Here is a 19,825-nt window from a genome sequence, read left to right as displayed (position 1 = left end):
GAGAGGAAACTTTTCTTAGCGTTGATATTAAAAGCAATTAGTCACATCAATAGAGTGAGCTTCAACAGCAGCGAGCTGCTTTTCATTGTAATTAAGCGAAATGTTCGGCGGTCACGCCGCCTTTGAAGAGCGATGAAACATTCCAGCTGCCTGTTGTAGGACATTGTTACATTAAAACAAAAATTAGAATCAAGTAATGGAAATTGTACAACAACAACAAAAAAAGATGTATTTTTGATAAAAACACAGAGTGTCCTTGCTATTGTAGTGGAAAGAGTGCGCTACTACTGATAAACTAATTGGTCTACAACAGTGAGAAGCTGGGCTGCTGTGTGAAGTTTCTCGTCTAAGTGTTCAGAATGTGCAAGGTTATGTGTAAAACCAAACACAAAGCAGAGTTAATGGTTTGAGTTCATATGAAAACAAGGTCAGACAACAGACATGGAAAAAAGGGCCTCCCATGAAAAACAACAATTGAATAAACAGCTTCTTTTTTTTTTTTCTTCAAATGAGCCTTTGATGTTTAGCAGCCTCAAACCATAATGTGCTCTTGTCATGGTTATTACCAAAACGCTTTCCTTCTAAATATTAATATGCCTGATTAGCACTATCTGCTGAGGGGGAAGAAAAAAAAAACTCTCAAACATATGAATGTGAGAATGAAAAACATATTCTGGAGGGAATGAACAACCGAGCAGAACTTTCATCACGGTGAGGGATAACTGCAATAACAAAGTGTTAGACGCACTGGAAAGCAAGGCCGTGTTACTGTGGCCATAAGTGTTGTGTGTGTGGGTGTGTGTGTGTGTGTGTGTGTGTGTGTGTGGGGAGGGGGGGGGGTGTTGAGCCGACATTTTGGGATAGCAGAACCCATGCTGAGGCGCCGCACCGAGTTAGAGGGTCAGCAAAGGGAAGCAAAAAACTCCAACCTGAAAGATAGAGTCAAACAGACAGTCAGATTATCCTGGTTGTTACTCTGATATGTTGCCTTGCAACCACAACCTTAACATCTTTAGCTCTGTTGCCTCCAACTCAAGTCTTTTGTTCTTTCTTTTCACTTTTGGAGCTTCATTTGTGTAACAAAACATCCCATCCACATGTCTCCATCAGGTCTTGCATGTTGCTTGGGATGTTTGACACCATTCAATATTCTCCAAGTCTAATACAAACATTGTTTTCCCAAATTTAGCAAATAATCACTTTAAAAATATCACGATTCCAATACTGACCCAAATATTCTTTACTCTACCCCACCTGTCTCCCTGGCCTCATGCTCCGGCCCAGTCTCACATATTTCCCTCTCTCTCCAAACGTCCAAAGTTTCTTTTGCGGCTGATATCAGAAGCTTTCTTTAGATCTAGTAGTCTGACGGTCACACAGCAGGTCTTGATGCTCAGCTCTAGTTTTTTTGCTGGAATCCTTTTTTTTTTTTCCCGTTCTTACCAATTAAATGCGACCACAATCAGATTTCTGTGAGAACGGTTTAAGAATGGATGCCATTGTCTGTGGATCATCATTAAGGTTATTCAGGAATGGGAGTCGACGGTATGGTCACAAGATCATACCACCACCAAGGGAGCTAATAAAATAAATAAAACATAACTAATAGCAATGGCAGTGTTGTGGAGCACTGACTGCTGCTTGTCTGTTTGGATGTGTAGTCAGAGCTAAGAGTGGTGGGATTGACACAGACTTCTTTCATAGTTCTAATTTTCAGCCATTGTTAACATCTGGATTTACTGTGTCTGTTGGTGCAGAATTATAATGTCTCACGTCAACAACATAAATCATAAATAAAGTCAGATTCAATGCAATATGTCTGTTCAGACTGCAGACGGTCTGAAAACTACCAGATACATATCCAAATTAGTACGACATATAAAAGTGGCTGCCTTACTATAACTTGACCTGTCATTTGCAAAAACTCACAAACATAGTTTGAATCGGGCCAAAGCATTCCAGTTTGACCCGTAGACATTGTGTCCAAGTCCGATCCAACCCCACTAATTAACTTTAACTAGAGGCCTGAGCCCAAAGTAAACCCAACATATTTTTAATTAACATTTTACAGCTTTTGTTTTTAGACCATAATGTGAGCAAGCAGTGTAACGTCTCCCATTTTTAGCTTTAAGTTTAACGTCTTCCGGCTCCATCTTGCCGCTTCTTGTTGCCGCAGGGTGAGTCAAGTGCAAATCATCTGGGCTGTGTGACTGAAAGCAGAGCAGCGGGGCGGGGCCACATGGGGATTTAATGTGCAGAGCGCTGGGCTTGTTACAGTCTAATGAACTTCTGCGCCTTCGTTCATTCTATCCTCTGTTTAGGCTATAATAAGAAGATAAGCACAACTTTGTAAAAATGTTGCATAAACTTCTCTTGCTGAGACCATTATTACTGTCACTGCTAATGCAATTCCTGTTACACAGAAATGTCCAATAATTTAATCTAAATGGATGAAAAAAAAACCAACTTTACATGCTTTGAGAACACTGATATTCATTTCAAGGGATATTTTTAATGTAGAGACAAATCTATTTTTCAGACTTTGCTCCCTAATTTAATTCCATAAACAGGTTGTTGAGAGGTTTGGGGGGGATGTGCATGCACGTATGTTTGTGTGTGGGGGCGTGTTGGGGTACGTGTGGGTGTGTGTGTGTGTGTGAATTACTAATTCTACCATAGCACAAAAAGTGGCCTTTTAGATGCTGTTGGATGCCGCCTATATAACCTACATCACATTTCTCATTTAAAATAGCCTCCAAATTAACAGTGCCAGCAAAATCATTACTGTAATTAAAACTGCACAAACTTGAGCAAGTAATAACAGAGCGGTGGAGGCGTGTTCACCTGCGTGTCATCTCCATGGATATGTTTTCTAACTACAAGTGCTGTTTTTTCTCTCTCTTTTAGAGTTTGATTTTTTTTTCCCCCAAATTGACGTTGCAGAGGATAGAAAACCATCCAACCATCAGCAGCAGGGAAAAAAAACACACAGCAGCAGAGCAAGGAAATGACTGAGAACTGGACAGAAACGGATAAGCTCTGTGAAGTTCACATTTACTACAGTGTTTCTGAAAATATTGGATATTCTTTTCCTTTTTATTGCTTTGCCAAATCAATCATGATAAAAAAAAATAGAGCTTTTAGGACAAAATAATTTGGAAAAGAACCTTTTTTTGTCACAATGCAGTCCTGTGTGTATTTGTCCAGCACGACTAGCCAATGTTTGAGCTCCTGGTTGTGACCTTGCTTCTGCCCTCCGCTGCTGTCAGACATTTATCTCTGTTTTCTGGAAACGGACCATGGAATCCTGAGTTTCACCTAAAACAGCTGAATTTTCCCAGTGAGAGAAAATAAAGGACACTTCTGCTCTTTGTTTTGTTATGGTTTTGAGGCAGAAAGAGCAAAGAGAGAAATTGGTACCATCTTTCAGCCAGCTGAACCCTACAGTGAAGTCAGCATTAATTCTGCTAAAGAAAAAAAAACCTTAACGCTTTAAATCTATTAATTTAAAGCGTTAAATTAACGCATTAATCGAAAGTAACGCGTTAAAGTCCCAGCCATATTTGTACATTATGTTCCATATTCCAATATACCTTGTGATTTTTACTTAGAATTGAAAATGACCAATTCGAATATTTACTTGTGTAGCTCTCACCCTAAACGTATTCTTTTTATCTTTCTATTTTTTTTTTTTTTCTAGTCATTAGCCGATACTCAGCCATCACTTACCAAATGTTTGGTTCTCATAGAACAGCACACTGGAATGACAAAAAATCCTTTGAATACTTTGACTCCTGGAAACAGAAGCCAGCATAAAAAAATGTGGTTCATCACAATTAATTCCAGATTTATTAAGGAGAAAATGAGTTTTGTTGTGTTTTTGTTTTTTTGGCTGGTTGGTTCTTCACAGCACTGTATGCTGGGTCTTCATTCATTGTTATTTTGGGGACAATGTTTCTTAGCCAGGTGACAGCAAAATATGCCACCTTTAAAGGTGCAGTATTATGTGTTTTCCAAGCACATATTGCCATTTTATAGCACAATCAAGTAATTATGTTATCTTCATTTGTTATAAAAATGCTATATATATCAAACATGCCTTAAAAATTATTTGACTTTGTATTTTAACGCCCTGTCTTTTTAAAAAGTCCTGCTATTTCTGAAGCTCCGCCTTCAGAATGTCATCACAACATTCCTCCTCTATTAACCCTTTAAGCAGCATTTTTACCAGCATTTCACTGAGAAGTAACTCTTATGATGAGCTCAGCAATTCCACCAGGTGTTTGCTAATTGGTGCTGGCTAGTCTGAAGGACCTGAATGGGGGAGTGAAGGAGGAGGGCTGATCTATGAGGCTGAAGCTTGAAAACTGCAGCTCAGAGGAGGAGCTACGTCCTTGTAGGCGGAGCTAGGTCCACCAAGGTGATGTGCACAGCTGAATTGTTGCCGTGGAACATTAAAGGATTTCTCAAAAATGCATGACAGAATCAAGTCAAGCCTCCAGTTATGTATCTGATGAGGGAATAACATTATAGCATGATGTAAAGCTCAAAAAAGTCAAGAATTTTACATAATACTGCCTCTTTAAGGAAAAATCAGGAGCGGCTGAGAAGGAAAGTAGGTGCCAGCATGCACTCACACACACACATGCCCGCGCACCCCCACACACACACCCCGGCGCACCCACACACACACACACGCACAGCATGAACATCACAGCACTGGAGAAAGAGCTTTGCTGGCCCTGCTCCTGATGCCAGCACTTCCGCTTTGCCTGCCTGGCAGGGAGCGACCCCATGACAGTGCACATTTTCTCTTCTTCCACCCATAACAAGAACAGCTTGTTCTGCTCCTGTCTAGACGGCGGCGCAAGGAGGAGGGGCAGGAACAGAAATACAATTCAACGAACAGGCCAGCATGACTGTTCTTTGGAAAGCTCTTTTTCCTTTCTTTGAAAGAGCAATTAGTAAAGGCTGAGTTACTTGCTCAGGCTGTCTGCTCCTCCAGTCTTTGATTTGGTCTCACCTATTACTTTGATCATCTGTCTGACCTCCTCTTTCGGTCTCATCACCTCTCTCTGCTAGAAGCTTCAGATTGATTACTTTGTTCAAGCTTGTCTTTTACCCCATCTCCGTCCTGTGCAGCACTGCTTTTACTCTGCTGTCGCTCGTTTCCTCTGCCGCTCATCCTGCCCTCACAGTCACACAACGCTGCTGATAGGTTGTTATAGAAATTAGAAGCAAAAAGCCTGGAAACGCTTGAAAATGTGAAGAATCTGCTAACCTATCCTCCCCCTCATACGCACGCAGGTTAATTAATGTGATCAATACAAGACAGAGGGTTAGGTTCAAGAAAGCTCTACAAAGCACTTAGTTTCACATAAAGCTTTGAGAAGTGAGCAAGAGCCCCCCCCCCCCGAAGGGCTGACCGGTCCACGTGACTAAAAAGGTTGGGGACCGCTGCTCTACATTGAACCAAAGAACAAAACCTGTTTTCAGGCCCAAGCATTTTTTCAAACAACTATAACGCTTTCTTACAAATAACTACAGTAAAATAATTATTTTAATCATCAATACGAAGTACAGTAGGACAAATTGTGACTTGTGTATTTCACTGTTTGTCTGACTGTGACGCTGCGGCCTGACTCCGCTCTCTAGTGGCTTTTTCTCCTGAAGCCTGTGGTGCAGGTGAGTTTTTCCGAGAGAAGAACATAGTTATCGTTGCTGTCGCTCTTTTTTCTACTGGGCAAAAACATTTACCAAAATTTGCTGTGTTACGTATATTTAAAGAGCGTAACGTTATTGGCACACAGGTAGAGAAGAAGCGCGGAGACTGTTAAGCCAATCAGGACGCAGAACACAATGCACTGTGAAAAAAAAAACTGCACAAAAAAATCCGCAAAGCAGCGAGGCCGTGAAAGATGAACCATGTTATAGCGAGGGTTCACTGTATTGTCATTTAAAAAGATCATAAATATGATATATGACACATTAAATGAAAGGCCACAGCAGCGGAAGAATACTGTTAGAAATATCTTTGTAATTAGAAAATAAATCTCTGTGCTGCGCAGGTTCTTTAGGACAATATAAAACCTTGATTTTATATTGTCTACAGTTGTCAAGTCAACCGTAGTGCTTGACTTGACAGAAAGTGCTACGGCTACCTTTCAAAAAGTCACTTCTCTATGTATTATTTCTCTTTCACTCATCTAAAACCCAGTAAGTCACTATAATGTTTTGCTTCTTGAGACTAATGGTGTTTTCATGCCTGACAGTCCAGTAGACTCGATCCAATTTGGGACCAAATTTGCAACATTTGTTCCATTTTCAGCTGGTGTGGTTCACCTTCACATGGCACTGTCAAACAAACCAAACCCTTTAAAAAACCTGTTCACCTCCTCACCTGTGGTGGCGCTGCACCAAGAAACACTGAAGTTAATGACATGAAAACCTCTAAAGAAAACACTGAGCGCAACTTCCTTTTTCACAAAATGTGAAATGGCGTTCTTCAGTCAGGTTGGCATTCACACATGCATTAGAACCACACCAGAGTTCCCCAGATGGAGGTTTGGAGGTGGACTATGAATCTGCTTTTTTGGTCAGCATCAGAGTTTGTTGACGCATTCACTCTTCTCCCCCCAAAATCTGACTTTTTAGGCAAATAAACTAGAGCTGGACTAAACAGGGCTGGTGTGAATGTACACTAACTTACAGGCACAGATAAGAAGCCACAAGTCAAAGCAAAAAGTATTATAACAGGATTTTCTTTTTCTTGAGGTTAAAATTTTCCTAAGCCTGGTTTACGTTTCTAACAGAGGTGTGGTAGCAATGTTGCTGTAGCACATATTTTGTTCTGCTTGTCCATTCAAAAACCCTGGCTGACAACGAGCGCTGGGAGGTCATCAAAGAGAAGCAGAAACCTTCCTTTCTAAAAGCCTCCATATACAAAGTAAAGCATCTGAAAGAGATCATGCTCACAGTCAAGAGATGCATCAAAGGGCCGAAGAATCAAAGAATGAGAAAAGTGAAACAGAGAACAGATGGAAGGACTTTAGAAGCTGCAGCGACACTAAGCTATGATATAGGTGAAGCAGTGATCAGAAGATAAGCCAATCAAAGTAAAACTAATTGATCACAATCAAGAATATTCATTTAATTAGGGCAAAATCAGTGGAACAGAGCAAAGACAGAAATCAGACTGACAGGTAGTCTAAAAATGTCTATTTCAATGGAGAGATTGTATTTGTGAAGCACGTTATTGCAACAAATTATATATTTATATATGACATATTTTGGATTAGAGGTTCTCTTCCTCTTCACAATGTTAAATGTCTGTTAAGACTTCAGCAAATTGAATGTTATTTTAAGTAATTAACTCTTTTTTTCTCCTTTTTGTACATCTGGTACTGTCAGACATGCAATGTGAAACTCCTGTTAAGCAAGGCTGCCTGAATGTTTAAATTTGTCAACAAATTCTGTAGCATGATGTATACCGGACAATATAACTAAACTACTGAACTAAGCTAACCTACTGCACTAACCACCCAGTGCTACCACATTTTAAATCAAGTCTTATACAAATATGGGAGTATTAACCAGCATCTGGAACACAGCAGATCCCCTCTGAGGTTCAGCGCTCATATGTTCAGCTATTTGTGGAACTATTCATGTTCCATAACACTGCACTTAACTATTCTTTCTCACTAATTCGGCTAATAATTGTTTGACAGCCAAGACTGTGTCCAGGACATTGAAATATAGCCCTTGATTATTAGATTAGATTAGTCAATCATTAAGTATAAAGAACATGGCATGGCACACTTCCTGCATGGACGATTCCCATACAATAACTCAATCTGTCCTGATGCAGTACCACTTTATACATTTTACACTCTTCATCTTGTTGCAGATGCACTATTTGTAATGGAACAATACGCATCCAGCATAACAAAATGATGAGGAAAAAGTTTAAAAGCTTCCACCAATGCTATCATGACTTAACACAACTCAAAGCCAAGGCAATCATACAGGCATGTAAAAAAACAAACTTTTTTTCTAACCAGCTAACCAATCAGCCAGCCAGTCAATCTATCAATCAAGGTATCAATAAATCGAAACATAAGAGCATAAATTCACTAAGGACACTGAGGCTAGAGGGACACAAAACAAATTATTATAATAATAATAATAGGCTGATTAACATTTAATATAGAAGGATAAATCAATCAGATATGGCAGATGGAAGCGGTGCTTTATAGCCTGGTCATTGCTTTCTTCTTGATTCTCATCTCCCTCCAGTGCTCCATCTCGGATTTCTCATATTGAGCTTGATTTCTCCTATTACATTTCATCCGGCCAATCAGAAAACAGGAGGAGGAGTTGTGAACGATGACGTTGATTTTCTGTGCTGTTTTAGAATTGCAGTCCTCCTATTGTAGGGTTGAAGCAGAGGACATGAACAAAGCCTTTCAGTCCTTGTTGGCCACGCTTCCAAATATGGAGCAGCGAAAATCGGAGCAGAGGAATGTTTAAGACATCTTATTGCTTGAAAGATGTCGTAGCCCTACTTCCCACAGGGTTGTTTACAGCGCACACAATTTCCGCTAAGCTTCACAATGCTGGTGTATCACATACATCATGGCCAAACATAAACAACTGGTAACATCAGATCCAATCATTTCAGACTTTAACAGAGTCCACGCCTCCGACATACAATCTTTTCTCAATAGCCAAAGGTCCAGACCCTCTACGAAGCAAAGCGTAAAACAAGAGGTTGGTTTTTTCCAGGCTGTGTCATTCTAGCGTTTTGTATCAATATTTATTTGATGACGAACCAGTTTCTCTAAAACTTTACTTCAAAAGGCAAGTTAGAAATTTGTCTAAAATAATTAAACATGAATGCACCAAGGCTGCTTCTCTTCAGCTGGAGCTCAACAATGCATCCCTAAAAGTAGTGACAAAGACACCATTCTGAAGACCGAAAACAATAGATTTCAATATCAAGCACATCATTCTGAAAAGAGATGAATAACTTTTAAGGCCTAAAAGGCACATTTTCTGTTTTAACTGAGAAATGGCTCTGCTTAACATCTCAGCATCAACCAAATTCTGAAGTGTTTCCTCACTAACCAACAATAACTCTCAGATAACAATACCTTTATGTGGGCTTTGGGATGAAGACGACTAAGTATTTTCAACTTTGTCTCTGACTTGTATGTGTATTCATTTATGTTTACTTACTTAACATTTTATTGTTCAGTAAGTAACAATAAAATCCTCTTGATTAGCTCACCTGTATCCAGCGCAGATCTCCGCCCTTTCCTCCATATGTAGCCTTTCTGGCTGTCACTAGCTGCGTTTTCATTACAAATATGCGCAAAACTTTGTCAATATTCCGCTAGCTGTTTGTTTATTTCCATGTAAGGGACATAACAAAGACCTGTTTGTTCAGGTACAACTTGAACGCAGAGTATAAAGATTCCTGTTCGTTGCTGGCCTCTTGTGTCAGAATGCAGGTGAATGGCAGGTATGAACAGATCAATATATCGTTGAATGATCCCTTAGAAACTTGATAACTTCTCTAATTTATCTCATACTTTTTTTTATTCTCTCCGCATGCCCGTCATCATTTGTGAAGTAAGTCTGTCTTTCAACTGATTGACAGGCAGGTACAAAAACATTAGTGCTCCAGGAAACAGAGACAAAGGAGGCAACAAGACACACCGACAGAAAGTCAGAAAGAGACGGGGAATATCATGGAAAGAATGCGATAAAAGAGAATGACGATAATGAAATTAGGGGTGACGATGAGGGCTTTCTGAAAGAGCGATAGGAGAACGGGAAGAGGAAGAGGATTGTTAGACATCACTGCACAGAAGGTAGAGTAAAGCGAGATCTAAACGGATCGAGCCTCTTTATTACACTGCAGCAGACAGGACGTGTAACGCAGACTTTCATCTGTCTGAGTCTCAGCAAAACTCAACACATCCCATCCAAGGTCTCACAGGGAATTCTTTCTGTTTGAAGAAATTATTGCTGAGAGATGCACAGAGGGTAGCCTCTGTTATAATGCCATTTCCTGTTACTGTCAGCTCCTGCTCTGAAAGTAACAGGAGAAATCAAATTCCGCAGTGGGGAAGAAACCTGTTCATACTGACTCTGACGGGAAACGTGTGCCATGAATTGCACTTTGACTAGTGTGTGTGTATGTTGTGGGTGTGTGTGTGTGTGATTAAGTCCGTGAAGGAAAGTTTAGTGGTTGGTCTTTGTCAGTGACAGACTTGGGGCTGGATTTTCCTTTTTAACAGGTTCTATTTACTTGTAAGAAATGCCAAAGGTGACCTTTGACTTTTGCTTCAGAGTCTTGGGTTCTTATTTCAGAAAAGTCAGTGGAATGTAGAAGTTGGGTTTTTTTACATTTAAGCCACTAAGTTGTCAATTTCTGCAACAAAATGGTGGATTTCAATTCACTTATGGCGCTGGACATGTGAAGGCAGAAAGACAAGTCGTTTAAAGAAATATGGACCTCTTCTCTATATTCCGCTGTTTTAATGGTAGAGTGTTTCACTCCCATTATTGATTTTTCTATGTGGCGAAAACTGATTATATAGAGTCATTTTATCATTCCAATGAAGTGCTGACATTAATGTTGCTACAGCAAGACATACCGAGCCATTTTAGCGGGGATGGGGCAAGAACATTTGACATCATCCTCCTCTAACTGAGGCTTATCCAATCTTTTTTTATCATATGAATTCGTAATGCGCTCAATTAAACTGCAATCTTTTGGTATGTGGCTCTGCGAGGTACAAAGTGAGTCCATCAGTCAGAACACCAGCCTGGTCCAGAAGGAATATGTTGGTTAAAATGGAACAAAAATTGCTTCAGCGTTGACAAAAAAAAAGCCTATAATGTCACCGACATTCCACAAAGACGTCAAAATAGCTGCGTCTTCGTAATGTTGGCTGTGCGCAAAGAAGTTGAAAAGTTGAAGCAGAATTTCTTCTGCATATGAAAAGTCTGGGATTTTTTTTCCATTAAGCTTGATTTCTCAGGCAGAATTTCATTTTTAAGTCAACTCTGAAATGTTTATTTTTACTCTTTGAATTTTTTTTTTTTACAACTTTAAAATGTTCATTCTTTTATCAAATAAAAATATGTTAGTGAATCTAAATAAGAAACACAAAGTTTTATGGACATTATTTTATTCAAGTCAGGAACATTTTCAACATTCAGTTACACATGCTACTGCTAAACCAGATATAGTGCAGCCAAGGCCCTCGATGTAGAATATTGTGGAAAACTACTTAATAACTGTAGAGTATCAAAACATCAACTATCAAGACATCTGAGCCACAATAGAAGCTACACATTTGCTGATAATACCAGCCTCCCTGTATGCACTACAGCAGATAAAAACCCAGACAGACTGGACTAAAGTGGAATGGCAACAGGGGAGAAATGGTGTAGTTGTCATAGTCACCAGAAAACACAACATTTGTTCATTTCCTGGAGATTCTAATGGTCAATAAAAACCAAGTACCTTATTTTCCTCAAACTTTGTTCTCGCTCAGTGGTTCTAGTTTTCTAATAAATGAGTCACCGTCTTTACTATCTACGCAACATCTTATTAAACGGATCTGTGATCCATGAAATAGTTTTGAAGCTTCATGACGTTAACATTTGATCCCGAGTCTCTGTGTGTAAAGCACGGACAGAACATCAAATATCGCTGCTGATTTGTCGAGTGCTGCGCTCTGCTTTCTCCATGGTAACTGTGACTTGTTGGTGTCAGACTGTTAAACATTCCCTCTTGCCTCGATCACTCCTTGTCTTTCACTTTTTATCTTCGTCCTGTTTGCTGCCCTCCAGCCTGCATCCTTTTTATGAAGTCTATAACATAATGATGTCATCTTTGAGCCGTGAAGGATCAGGACATCGCTCCAGCCTGGCTGCATCGGCTATCTTTTTTTCACCTTCTTTTTCCTTTTTCAATAACTCTTTCTATCTCTTTATCCCAAACACTCCCCTGTTTTGAAGTCTTTCTCTCCTTCACTCTCCTTATCATGTTCCCCCCTCCCACTCCCTCATTCTTCAGTAACTCTGCTCCCCGTGTCCCTCTTCACCTTCCTCTCGCCTCTCCTCTCTCTGGCTCGGCCGGGATAATTAGGCATGCCTGAGATGTGCTGACTCAGCTGAACGAAGCACCGTAGTGAAGGAGAGATAGGGAGAGACTAACAGCGACGGGATCAGGGAGAGGAATAGAGAGAGACCTTCAGGCTGTGTCTCCTTTCTGCAGTCCAGACTGTGCATCCCCACTGCTCCGCTCTGTGTGTGTGTGTGTGTGGGTGTGTGTGTGGGTGTGCGTGTGTGTGCGTGTGTGTGTGTGTGTGTGTGGGCGTGTGCGGGGGTGTGTAGGTGTGTGTGTGTGTGCGTGGGTGGGCGTGTGTGTGTGTGTGTTCTGGGCAGCCGGTGAATGTGCTTGTGTGTGCCTCGGGGAGATCAAGTCATGCTATATGACCACAAACTGTTCTGCATTTTCAACCTTACATCTACTACTTCTTTGCCATGAAGCCTCCTATTGGCCAGGCTGCAAACACACACACCTCATGTGAATTCAACTAGACATCAGAAAAAGGCCTGTGGGATAAGAGCAGCACTGTTTTTACCTCTCTTTTTTTTTTTTTTTTGTCACTTTCCACTTAGAAGAGAAATCAGCTCACCTGTCCCCATGGTCTCTGAGTGAAGTTACCAAACTTCAAAGATGCTGACACGTCTTGTAAAACGTGAACTGTGTGACGCACTTCTGTTCTGTTGAGGTGCGCATGTGGTGCAGCAGGGGTGTGGAAATGACAGGATTCTGCCGAGTCAGGATTAGCTGCATTACTGTTGCCATGGCGTCATTGTCTAATTTTAGCTTTCATTTGATATTTAAGGATCGATGGACAATCTGGGAATGAAATTTCAATGTTCTGAAAGTCATCAAATAATACATAGTCCTCATGTGACGTCACACTTCCAGGAATTTTGTAGCTGACAGCCATCTTGGTAGGCAGTTGATATGGAGTTACTATGAGAACAATAACCGAGCCACAAGCTTAGAATTAGCTCTCGCCTCGTTCCTATCTAACTTATAAACAGTGGCTGTGTCCGAATTCAGGGGCTGCATCCTTCGAAGGGGCCGGTCTACGTAGGACGGATCCTTCAAAACCCATGGATATACATCGACCGGACAAGAAAAGATGTGAATTCGGACAGGTCTAGCATTTTGCCCCCACCTCAGTATAACTTGTGTCGCATAGCAACTTTGACAGGTGGAAACACACACAGAGCAGCAAAGGGGGCTATAAGGTGGCTGGACACAGCTACGGCGTCTACATCGTCTGACATGTTTCCATTGTCTGTCTCATATGGGTCGATCCCGTCAGCTGTGATTTTGTTGATATATATTTCTGTTGCACATTGGTCAAGAGTGTCCATATACTCATATACGTTATTTTCGTTGGTCTCCAAGCCATGGTTCATCTATGCTTTCGCTGCGCTTGCCTTCTAAGATGGTGCACATCAAATATTTTAGCATAACTAAGAAATCTGTGGGAGTCTATCTTATTTGGTGATCCAATGTATCCTGCACGGTTTAAATTAGCAGGAAAGTGAGGTGTTGATCGGCCACTAATGTAAAAGGGGGGTGGCAACCTCTAAAACACAAGAATTGTGCTAAAATCCAGTCTGAGTTGGAGTTTTTCAGGCTGCCCAGAGTCAAAGTGTATTTGTTTGCTGGTACAATGTTCTTCTTCTGAAATGCTATGATAATTTTACACAAGGTGTAACTGAACAGACATTCCAAAAAGTGTCTTTCTCAATAAATCAGACCACAGAATATTTTCCCGCATTTATTTTCAAACATTAATTTATTTCTCTAATAAGCTCACAAATTATTAAAACACCTACCTCAAAAGAGGTAGCTTTGTCTGATACACATCTGATGGAAGTAAACAAAAATAAAAATACACATTTTGAGTCCCTCAAAATCAGGCTGACTTGTCTGTGTAGTACCTTCCTTCCTTCCTTCCTTCCTCTTTCTTCCATGCCCCAGTGCTTTAACTGGATTACCTCAGATGAGAAGAAAGAAAACGTGAAATGTGGCCTCTGATGTGTTGTGCAGCTCAAGGTACTGGGAGTGCATCAGGTTAATATTCGCTGGTTAGTGTCGACAGAGAGAGAACTCATAAATATGTCTTCAGGTTGCCTGCTTACTGTCAGCTTTAACACTCTACCCACGCAGATGCCCACACACATGAATAACGTGCAGTCACACACACACACGCGCACGCACCCCGCATGTGTGCACAAATACATATGACACACCTGCCAACATACAAAGACACAGCCACGCTCACCCACGCACACACACACACACACGCCCACACGCAACCTAGCCATGGATCTCAGCAGGCAGGCGGTGCCGACAGGCTGAGCCAAAATAACAACTTAAACTCAGTAACCCCAGCCATCATATCAGCAACTGAATCAGAGCAGATAGGCAGTCTGGCCGGCTGGCTGTTCAGCTAAACAAATCAAGTCTGGTTAAATGAGCACGCAACAACAACAAAAAAGATGTGTCCTTGCAACACAGAAAAGTCAGCAGCTTGTGCTGAAAATGTTAAGAAATGCCTGTAAATCATTTCCCCAAACGTCTCTCGATTTGTTCAATCACCCGTGCAAACTATTAAGGATGTGGAGGCATGCAGAGAAGGTGAAAAATTGCCTTTTTACAATATAACAGAAGGGTGCTTGAGGGAGATACTTTATATTCTCTAGTTTTTTTTCCCCCACCATTTTCTTTTTTCTGGTGAAACACAAAGTAGAAGACGATAATGACGATGATGATGATGATAATGACGATGATGATGATGATGATTGTTAGAAGGTTCAAAACATGGTTTGGGTTTAGTTTAAAAAATTGTGTTATTTCTATTTTCAATCATTTTTATGTTCTTCTAGAATTTCTTTTTTGAACATCAGGTTACCTTGTCAGACAGAGACCTCGTAGCCCTAATAGTGCTGTCACATTGTTTCCTGCCCACATGAAGCAAACACAAACACAAGACAGATACACAAAAGAGTGATGATGAGATAATTCTCCAGAAAATCTGCTGGTTTATCAGTTCTACCTATTATCTGTGAGTATGTGCTAAATTTAGGTTTTAAAGTCACACAGCTTTTAACAGAGGAGGCATTGAGTCTTAGGAGACGTCGTGTTCTCGTTGAGGTTACAGCGGTAGGTTACAACGAGGTTACACCTGAGGCAAAGATGCCTCAACAAGTCTTAAATCATGTGTTTGGCAGAATTTCAGCTTCACAGTAGGAAGGATAGATGGCGACAGAGTGGCCAACAACACGAGCAGTGTTTATTTAGGCGGTGAAAGAGACGAACGCTTTGCCTATTGTATCTCCATCTCCATCAGGCAAGAGTTGGACTACATACTGGACAGGGCAGAGAGACACACACCCACTCACACACCGTCCTAGACCAATTTGGAGACACCGGTTTATTTTACATGCTTGTTTTTTTAACCGCGAGAAGAACCCAGAGAAAACCCACAGCATGCACAGGCAGAAACACAGGAGGACGCCAATGCTAACACTTCAACCACTTTCAGGCTCCAACACATAAACATAAAAGCATGAATGAAAATTCCCACTTCCTTACTGGTTTTACAGACATTACGCTGCCTTTAAGACCCTCATCACCACACAGCCTGCTGCTGGATTTTGGATGAATCCCTGAAATGATGTAGAGAAGCTGAGTTGGGACGGAAGAGACCAAGCAAGATAAAACACTCTAAAACCGGGGCTCCAACTTTGGCTGTTTCATTCAGATCCACTGTCTCTCTATCGGTTTGGAATAAAACCTAAGGCAAGCGCTCTACATCCCAGCCAACAGAACAGCAGATGAGCAACATGGTTTCACTTTTACACAAAGGGAGCAGACTTGTCTTTTTTCCCCCTCTGAAGCACTACAACCCACGGAGTACATTTCTAGCAACGCTCAAAAAGGAGAAGAAGAATAGCATGTGGTGCCTGTTTGAGTATTTGTTTTTACTTAAAAAACGCCCATCTCTAAGTGCAAGAGAAAAACACTGAATCACTTGTGTTCACTGACCCGGCAACCTTTTGTTGGTAATAAATAGCGAAAGCACTAATTTTACTGTAACATCCACATACAAACAGCCAAACAACAAGGCAGCTTATCGGGAGGAAGAGTAAAATATGCAGATTGTATGTTTACAAATGCAAACACTTTATAGTACTTGGGCTGGTGGGCAGGAAATTGAAGACCTGTAGCTCATGTACAAAGACAGGGGTCAATCCCCCAACACACACACATTCCTGTGGGGTCAGTGTGAACATGAGCATGGTGGATTTCTGACTGACTGGTAAATAAGCCACACAGGAAATAAATAGAGCAGACAGTAGGAGACAGCAGGCTGTCATGCGCAGGGAGGCAAGGTAAATACACACACACACACACATAGCTGCACGTGGAGTAAATCTGAACCATTATGGAATAACTAAATGTTTGCCTACTCCACTCAGACAGACAAACGCTGAAGAGGAAATTAGTCAAGGATGACGGCTTATTGTATTTGAGTGAATGGGTGTGTTTCCGCCGTGCATGCTGTCACACACAAACTCACACCAGGCACACTTTTGTCAACCTGGTAATGATGATGAATAAATATCAGTACACATATGTGCACATTCACAGACACATGCTTGCCATTATGCTGCAAAACCTCGAATTATGGCTGCTTTACATATACACATACTGTATATGTGTATATGTACTGTATATACACATATACACAAAGCGCAAAGCAGCACAAAGACAGACAAGACACCTGCGACCCAGCCCATAAGGCCCAGGGCTGCAACTATATATATATATATATATATATATATATATATATATATATATATATATATATAAATGCATCCATAGACACAGAGATTGTCACTCTGCGACATGTGAACACATGTACTATTATTTTTTCATGCATCTGGTAATTAAAGCGAATTAAAAAGACACACATCCTGTGGACCTGTTCACACAGGTCCCAGCTGACAACCAGAATCAAAGAGTTTTTCTGTTACAGATGTGTCACTAGCAGCGCTTCCATGAAACACTAAGTAGAAAACATTGATCTAAAGTGAAACATTAACTGTAGAGGAAGCTATAGAATCTGTTTTGACTTCAACTTTGTGACTTCTGCTACAAAATCCCCTGCAGAGGTTAGCCTGTAATGAGCCAGGCAGGCACATGTGGGATCTATAATTATTCAGTAACGAAAAAAATAAATAAATCAGAAAAAGCACAATCGTTACATATGCATGGTTTAAGTTTAAGCTACAAGTCTGAGTCTTTCGTCCGCGTATTCATCAGGAACATAAGGTCATTTTGAGGGCATCGAAGAAAATACAGCCCCCACATTCATTCAAATGAAAGCAACGTTTGCGCACTAAGCAATAGCTAGAAAAGAAACTGCTTGATTGTCTAACGAGTAACAACCCTGATGTTTAGTTATTGCTTTTTGGAGAAGGAAAAGATAATCAAATAAATGTGCAAGCTTGCAGTGAAGTGTCAAAAGTCAAAACAGAAATTTAAATCTCTACACATTATGTGTTTATTTAAAAGGACACAGGCAGTAAAAGGTTTTCAAACTACATCAGTGATTGTAGCAGAGTTGGTTCCAAACTGTTTCTATAAAACACAGCAAAGAATCAGTTTGCTGCCACAGTCGAGTCGGTAGTTTCCTTACATCACTAAAAACATCTCTTACAGTACATACTGTATTTCACCCTAACTTATTTAAATGATCAAATTATCATTTATAAAATTATCCTTTAATAAATTTTGCTTTGAAGGCTTTTATAACGCTAAGTCGCCTTGCATGCATCTGATCAGCATTTATAAACAGAACTAAAAACAGACGTTATGCAATGTTTAACTCATGTTCTAATATCTTTTAGCTGCTGATATCTTGAAGATCTTTTCGGCTTTTTTTGAAGTTAAGTCAAGTTTATTTTGTTTAGCACATTTCAGCAACAAGGAAGTTCAACGTGTTTTATAAATTAAAAGCATAATACAGCAATGAAACAAGCAATAAATAATACATTTTGTCAAAGGCCATCATCAAAATCAACTGTATATCAAACACAATGACTAATGTTCAGGTTACTTTGAATCGAAGGGAAATCTAAATATTTGGGTTTTTAGCCTTAATTTAGAGGAACTTGGTGGTTCAGCAGTTTTGCAGTTTTCTGGAAGATTGTTCCAGATTAGTGGAGCAAACAAACTGAATGCTGCTTCCCTACAATGCTTTGCGAGAATTGTGTGCAGAGTTATATAACCATCATTCTATTACAGAGTAGCTGCCATTACTGAGTCCAATCCAACACAATGTGTACCGACTAAAGTGGCTGGGAAGTGTCCGACATGAAAGTCACATTCCTTTTTATGGTCACGTCCTATGAGTTGCAAAAAATAACAGACCAGAACATCAAATCATAAAACCACCTGTTCCTTCTTAACACGGCCTCAGGTGTGATGTCAGTACGCTCTGGCAGGACAGCTGACAGCTTTCATAATTCCCCCCAAACACACATCCCCTCACACCCACGCACACACACACACATGGCACTCTGTAGTTAGTAAAAAAATTTATTATTTTCCATTTAAAAATATGGTAAATCTTAGTCTTCTAAATTATCTTCCAGCCATTGTTAGCTAATACTAGCTGTGTTTCCATAACATATATGCACAAAAGTTTGTCAATATTCCACTAATGTTGATAAAAATACAATTTCACAATTGCTGCGTTTCCATTAAATCAGAAACGTGTAAAAATAACTTTGCTCACACGATAGGTTGTTAAAAAACATGCCATGACATCATCCTCCAGCCACTTCCTGTCGTCTTGTTCTTTGTCTTTTTCACCAGCAGCAACAGCCGGTTGTTGATTACAACACTTGTGTGATATGCAAAAAGTGTTTCCATGGTAATTTTGCAAAATACGCTCATTTTCATACAGCGTAAAGACAACTTTATAATAGTGACAAAACTTTTTATAAAGAAACAAGTTGTCTTTGGGTGTTTTTTTTAAATGTCCATTAAGCAAATTTATTTTCCAAATGTAAAATTAAGCAATTACATGGTCAATAGCAGCATATCTAGTGACATATGTGATAATTTAAAGAAAATTACAAATATATATGTCAAGTATTTACAGTGGAACCCAGATGTTTACAGACACTGAAATAAAGAGACATTTAAGCCATTTTTCTCACTTTCTGGAGTTAAATCAGACCAAACCTCTCTGTTTTAGGTCAGTTGTAATTAGTAAAATTATTTCCAATTAATTTGGTACATGGATTTCTATTTCTGTAAAAAATGTTCACATGCATAAATAACAGTTTTGGGACTTTATTAGTTATTGAGTTGTGGTTTTCCATACATGCTGTGGTTCAAATTATTTGTATTTTGGGCTTTTGCTTGTCTGACATGTTTAGATGTGAAATCCAAATGCTATTGGCTGAACCTTCCTCTGACCGTTGAGCTTCTACAGCAGTTTCTATGGCCGCTCACCTCTAGCCATAGATCCTGTTGGCAGGTGCAGCAGTGAGGACGCACCTGGTAGCAGAGTCAAGCTAAAGCAAGTTATGAAACAGCGCAGCAATTAACATTTAGCAGCCTAAAAAGGTTTCCTATCGGATCTGTCCTAATTATAACTTCCTCTAGCAAAGATACACAGCTGGTCTCTGACAG

At 40.1% G+C, this 19,825-nt stretch overlaps 1 protein-coding gene across 2 annotated transcripts in view; it reads right to left on the bottom strand.

The window, feature by feature from the left end:
- LOC116716957 (low-density lipoprotein receptor class A domain-containing protein 4) overlaps positions 1-19,825 on the bottom strand; it is a 223,127-nt gene that overhangs the window by 115,549 nt on the left and 87,753 nt on the right. The gene's annotated exons all lie outside the window — the stretch shown is intronic.

The sequence above is a fragment of the Xiphophorus hellerii genome, chromosome 3 (genome assembly GCF_003331165.1).
Source record: "Xiphophorus hellerii strain 12219 chromosome 3, Xiphophorus_hellerii-4.1, whole genome shotgun sequence".
Taxonomy (NCBI): domain Eukaryota; kingdom Metazoa; phylum Chordata; class Actinopteri; order Cyprinodontiformes; family Poeciliidae; genus Xiphophorus; species Xiphophorus hellerii.
The sequence above is the reverse complement of the archived record's forward strand: the minus strand, read 5'-3'. Positions and strand labels throughout refer to the sequence as shown.